A 6,613-nucleotide genomic window follows, 5' to 3' on the forward strand; every position below is an offset into this window, starting at 1 on the left:
AACCTCAACTTACAACTAAAACAAAATCATTCCCATGGTATACTTATGTAGATTTTTTTTTTTTCTTCTGGTACTGGGAATCGAACTCATGACCTTGCACTTGACAGGCAGGCGCTGTGCTACTGAGCTAAATTCCCAACCCTTTATGTAGATGTTTAACCAGAGATGGAAACTGTCATGTCATTTGAGCAGGGTTGTTTTTTTTTTTTCTACAAATCACAGAAATAAGACAGTGCTGCCAGAAGCAAAGACATTCGTGGCTGAAGAACTGATGAAGGTCATTGCAATTTCTCATCTCCTTGCACATCTCTCAATCTGAGTACTTCTAGAGAAGCTTTGCCTTTTGTTTCCTTTTTTACTAGTGCAGCACTTTCTTTAAAGCATCCTGGGTCTACCTGATGCACCATTTTAACAGCTGACTACAGTATTCACTTTTTATCCAGTGGATCACTGGCTTGAACTTTTCTTTTAGATTTTTCCCTTCATTCATGGGAAAAATGAATTGATGCCTCATATGAGCACATTCTGTTTTCATTTTCTCCTGTTTTATTACTTCCAAAGTGTGCTTTTTAAAGTTCTTGCTGGATTTCACTGAATAGTGGATGTCCTTCCTGGCTCTGTCACAAGGGTGACAGTGCCTACATGGTCTCTTTGTTTCTGAGTTTACACATTTATCTGCCACAATGGTTGCAATATCCCCAGACATCTGCTTCACGTCTGTCTTTATCTGATGCCTGGACCTCTCCTTTAGGCAAGATCTGTTTACAGATTCCAGTTTGGTCATCTATTCCAAACAGACTGGTGAGATCTTCTTTGGGACTTGACTTTAGAAACATCTACAAACACTGAGTGGGTCTTTTTCCCTGCCACTCTGCCAGCCAATGACCTTTTATGGCAGGTGATTTCCAAGTGCTTGCTGGTGCACTTCATCCATACCAGCCACACCAGTGAGGCAGATCTGGTTGGTGGGGTTGGAGATCGACTTTGTAGCTGCTTTGGACCTCAGGTTGCACAAACTCTGGCAGACCCAGGGTGGAGCCAGAGGCTCTCCATGCCTTGTTGGGACCAGGGCACAACCCCTGGCAGGGCTGCTCACTACCAATGCCATTCTGATTCTTGATTGTGCCTAAGTTGGCTTTGGTCCCCATTTTATGGAAGCTTTAGAATCTTTTTATTGTAGATGTCCTAAAATTCAGCATGATGGAGTAGACCTTTACTCACTTTTTGTTTAAGGAACTCAGCACCAGTCACCATGTAGAGGAGAGATCAGAGAATTGCTGCACTGATGGCAGGTAGGTGAACAGGATTTGGTTTGGTGTTTGAGGAGGAGAACTGATTTCAGCTAGTGGCCCAAGTAGAGCTTATTTTCTTCAGGAATAAGGTGGCAGGTAGGTCATCCTTGTCAGGGTTATTGTCGACATCCATTTTTTTCTCCAACTCCTCACCTTCAAGATTTTAAGATTGTTGGAATAGATTCAAACATGACATCTCTCTGAAGGCATATTCAGTGTATAGGAGAATAGAGTGGCTATGTCTACATTTGTCCCCTGCACACATTTATTCCTTGGGAATAAATGGTATTAATCCCAGGGAATACTAAGTTATATCCCCTGTGCTTTTTATTTTTTTAAGATAGAGGCTGGCTAAATTGCCCACATTGACCTGCATGTGCTGCCACTATGCTGAGGAGCTTTTCTTTACTTTTGATTGGTATTTCCAGTGAATATAGAATTCTACTTTGACATATTTTCTTTTTTCTTTTTCTTTTTTTATTTTAAAGAGTAAATGAAGGATAACATAATAATGGGGGGGCTTACCAAATTACAGACAAAGTGGTAGGAAATTATCAATGGTTATTGTTTCACATATTGTTATCTACAAGATAGTTTCGCAGGAAAACAGATAGACAAATAATAGTGAGTTACAGACAAAAGAGGTAGGAGATCATCAGTAGTTGTTGTACTATACTTTGGTATCTTCAAAGTGGCTTCTAAAGAAAATAAATAAAGCTATACATGAGTGACCAACTGAATAATCATTAACTATTCTCAGTGGTTGTTGTAGGAAACACATAATAATAAACATACATCCATTTACAAAATAGCATAGGAACAATACGAACATTACAGAGTTATGGACAGATTAGTAGGAAAATATCAATGGGTGCTGTAATACATGGTGGTATCTTCAAAGTGGTTTCTCAGGAAGACAGAGATACACAAGAAGGATCTAACAAGTGGTTACAGCCTAAGTGTTGTCAAAAATAGCATATTACCTCCTCACCAGTGACTCCTTTCACTGAGGTATGATGGCTGGAAGGAAGGCCAGGATTGAAAAGAAGGACCAAGAGACTTGCACCTGTGTCTAGCAACAGGCTGTTTTATTGTTCCTCCATAGTCATGATCACCTGAGGCTCCTCCATGGAGATGATTGTCTGGCCAGAGGGAGAAGGCAGAGTATGCCCCGGGCCCTCTCATTCCTGTTGGACTAACTGGTAGGATGGGTCTGAGCTCTGGGGCCTCCGCTTCAGAGGGCAAACTGATCTCCAGTGGTCTCCTTTGCATCCAGGGCATGGCCCATGGGGCCTCCCAGGGCAGTTCCTCTTGAGGTGGCCTGGCTTTTAACAGTGGTAGCAGGTGAATGCAGTCGTCGAGTTCTTCTTGGGTCCCCAGGAATCAGACTTGGGATCTGTTTCTCTTAGTGGTGCAGCAAAAGCAGCTGCTTTTTCTCAGTCTCTTTGTTTTCTCTCCTTGGCCTCCTCCTTGTCATGGCTATAAAATACTGAGGAGGCAATTCTTACTAACATCTCAAGTGAGCTGTCTGGGGCGAAAGCCACTTTTGTAGCTTTGTAGCTTTTTCTCTCCAGCCTCCCATTGCATTGGGACCCCACAGCCAGTTAGTGTCCTCTCCCCAACCGAAAGCACAGGCAGCAGGAATCCTGCTGCAGACCTCTCCAGAGCTCTACCACAGCCTGTACTGTAAGGGAAAGAATGGCTTCCAGGGAGTCTCCGCAGGTATTGTGCAAGGTCCTCCTGGTTTACAGCTTCAAACGGCACTCATGACCCCAGTCCACAGGACCTCTGACTCCTTGGGCTTAGTCTGTATTCTCATGTTCTCCAAGTCCTTGTTCAGCAGCTGCTCCTCCACTGACTCTGGACCTTTCTGGTTCTCAATGGCAGGAGCAAGAGTGACCTGTTGTATGGCATGTATTCCCAGGGGTTTCTCCATGTTTGAATGATTCACACACATCCATGGGTGGGCATCTGCAGTCGGTGCATGGTGGGCCAATTGTGTCATTGTTTCTCTGTGTCATGGTAGTTCTCAATTGAGTGGTAGGCAGCCGGCCTGAGGGCTGGCATGCAACAGTGCTTGATGCTGCGTGGCTTCCCGTGCACTGAAGCCCCTTTTCCCAGGTGCCTGCTAGGCTGGGGGCCAGCCCGAGGGCCAGTGCTCCCCACCCCGCAGCTTCCCAGGAGCCGGGGGCCCTCCTTCCAGGAGCCTACATGGCAGGGAGCCAGCCCAAAGACCGGTGCTCCCCGCTGCGTGGCTTCCCATGTGCTGGAGCCCCTCCTCCTGGGCGCCTGCTAGGCTGGGGGCTGGTCTGAGGGCCAGCGCTCCCTGCCCCATGGCTTCCTGTGTGCCAGAGCCCCTCCTCCCGGGTGCCTACTAGGCTGGGGGCCGGCCCGAGGGCCAGCGCTCCCCAACCCGTGGCTTCCCTGGAGCCGGGGGCCCTCCTTTCGGGTGCCTAAGAGGCAGGGAGCCGGCCCGAAGACTGGCGCTCCCCACCGCATGGCTTCCTGTGCGCTGGAGCTCCTCCTTCTGGGCGCCTGCTAGGCTAGGAGCCCGCCCAAGGGCCAGCACTCCCTGCCCCATGGCTTCCCAGGAGCCAAGAGCCCTCCTTCCGGGTGCCTACAAGACAGGGAGCTGACCTGAAGACCGGCGCTGCCCACCACGTAGCTTCCTGTGCCGACATATTTTCTTTTAAAGATTTTCTTTAAAGATTTCATTCCATGGTGTTATCACAGTGCGTACTGTTTCTGATAAATTAGGGATTGTTAGCAGGGCATACTGGGCATGGTGGAGCATACCTGTAATCCCAGAATTTGGGAGGCTGAGGCAGGATGATTGCCATAAGTTTGACTCCAACCTATGCCATAGAGGGAGTTCAAAGCCAGGCTCCACAATAAGATCCTGTCTTAAGAAACCACCACCACTACCAACAACAAAAAATTATGGACTCTTCCTTTTTGCTTCTATTTTTGCGGTGTTGGGTATTGAACATATGTCTACTCTACGATGGAATTACATCTTCAATCCTTTTTATTTTGAGACAAACTTTTAGTAGATTACCCAAGACAGACTCAATCTTGGATTCTTTCTGCCTCAATCTTCCAAGCAGCTGGGATTACAGGTGTATTCCACCATGCCAGATGGCACTTATCCTCTTGCATGAGGAAAACCAAACATTTCTCAAAATGCCTTTCCCTTATGTAGTGGGACCATATATAGTAAATTATTGTCTAAATTGGAATTCTTATCACAGTGAAAAGTATGAAGAATTTACACACAGCCAGTAAGTATAAGCTATTATTTTACTAGGTGAATTGTCACATCTACTTTTATTCAATTAGCACTATACTTTATGTTTTTAGAGTTCCCACCATAATAATATTATGAAAAACAAATCTGAGATTGGAGATCAACATTTATTTGTAGTGTTTTTTAGACAAAACATCATCAAAGTACTATTTTCAATGGTTAGTTCTATTTTCCTTTCTGCATATTTGAATTATTCATTGGAATATAGTTTGGTTTCTTTTTTTCCTATACCTAGTAACTGGGTTTCTCCCTGGTGTGCTGTTGATTTAAATAAACCTTTGAACATGTAAAATATTATTATGATTCTACAATCAAACCTCAATTATGTTCAAAGACAGCTAAGACTTCATCCTAGAAACTAATTGTTATGCTTGTATCTAGATGTTTCCCCAAAGCCTCATGTGCTCACAGGTGGGGCCCTTCAGAAGTGGCTGGATGTAGGAAGTGTGAATGTGGATTAAGGGTGTGATAATTAGGTTAGTAGATTGGTTGAGCATTGTTCTGGATGTGGGTGATGGGAATCCACCCTGAGTGTGAGAGGCACCAACCAAAAGCCTGTAGCCTGGATGTAATGTAAAGGGAGAGATGGAAGTCAGGGTCTTTTTTCCTGTCTACCCTGCATGGACTATTTCTCCTCTGCCATGCCCTTCCACCATGCCACCCTGACTTGAAGCCAGCCGACTACAGATGGAAACTTTTACAAATTATGAACTAAAATAAACCTTTCCTCCTTTAACTTCGGGTGCTAGGTACTTTGTCCCAGCAACAAGAAAAGTAACTAAGACACTTAAAAATGTTGCCATTTGTAATATCAATAAAAAACATAAGGTATCAATAGATTGCATACCTGTAAATCTGACAGATAAACACTATTTCACATAGAAATTATAATATTGTATTGAAAAACTTTGAAGAAGGCCTAAATATAAGCATATAATATTCACAAATAGGATTTCTCATTATTATAAAAAGGTATATAAATTCCTCTCAAATAACAAATCAATGTGATTCCACTTGAATCAAAATATCAGTAGCATTTGTATTTGCTGTCTTGCAAATTGAGAGACTGACTTTCAAATTTTTTGGACCAGTAAAATGGCAAGAAAAGTCAAGAGAATTTTAAAGAACAAGATGAAATAAACTTGCTTCTCCAAACATTAAGAGTTTATGTCTGAGACCTGGCCATGGTGGCATATGCCTGTTATACCAATACTTGTGAGGCTGAGTCAGGAGGACTGCAGCAAGTTCCAGGCTAATTTGGACTACACACTGAGTTCAAGGCCAGCCTTGACTACACAGTGGGACCTTGTCTCAAAAGACAAACAATCAAACAAACAAACAAACAAATAAGCAAATTACCATACAGTTTTTACTTATTATTTGCTGTAATATAAACAAATAGATGGAAAACAGAGTTAGACAAACACATAAAGAACACAATGATGAGCCAAGACAGACATGGAACTAGATATGACAGGAATTACAATGAGGTAGCGGAGGAAATGATCTAATAAATGATAGTAGGTCAATTTTTTTTTAAATAGAGACTAGTATCTTTGGATACCTAACCTATACCATGAACAGAGGCAAATCCTAGTAGGATGTAAACCTAAATATAAAAATCAAAACTTTTTAAACTCAGCATAATCATTTGGGGGACTGAAATGTGGGTATTGGAAATGTCAACTGAATTAATGTTCTTCTTAAGCTGTTAGATAAATAAGTGTAAATGTTAATTAATCTTTTCTATGACATTGTATACCATAAATATTTAATGAGAAAATAAAATATAAGAAAACTTCAGGCTGGGTGTGGTGGCACATGTCTATAATCCCAGCACTCAGGAAGCTGAGGCAGGAGGATCATTGTTAGTTCGAGGCTAACCTGGGTTACACAGTGAGTTCATGGCCAGCCTAAACTGCATAGTGAAACTTTGTTTCAAAAAGACATTAAAAAAAAGAAAATTCTAGGGGCTGGGGATTTAGCTCAGCGGCAAAAGCGCCTGCCTGGCAAG

At 43.0% G+C, this 6,613-nt stretch overlaps 1 pseudogene; it reads right to left on the reverse strand.

Annotated features, from left to right (window-relative positions):
- Positions 1 to 278: 278 nt before the first annotated feature.
- LOC102028722 lies at positions 279 to 930 on the reverse strand (annotated as a pseudogene).
- Between the last annotated feature and the right edge of the window lie 5,683 nt (positions 931 to 6,613).

Source organism: Chinchilla lanigera, unplaced genomic scaffold, assembly GCF_000276665.1.
Source record: "Chinchilla lanigera isolate Chin_1 unplaced genomic scaffold, ChiLan1.0 scaffold00057, whole genome shotgun sequence".
NCBI lineage: Eukaryota > Metazoa > Chordata > Mammalia > Rodentia > Chinchillidae > Chinchilla > Chinchilla lanigera.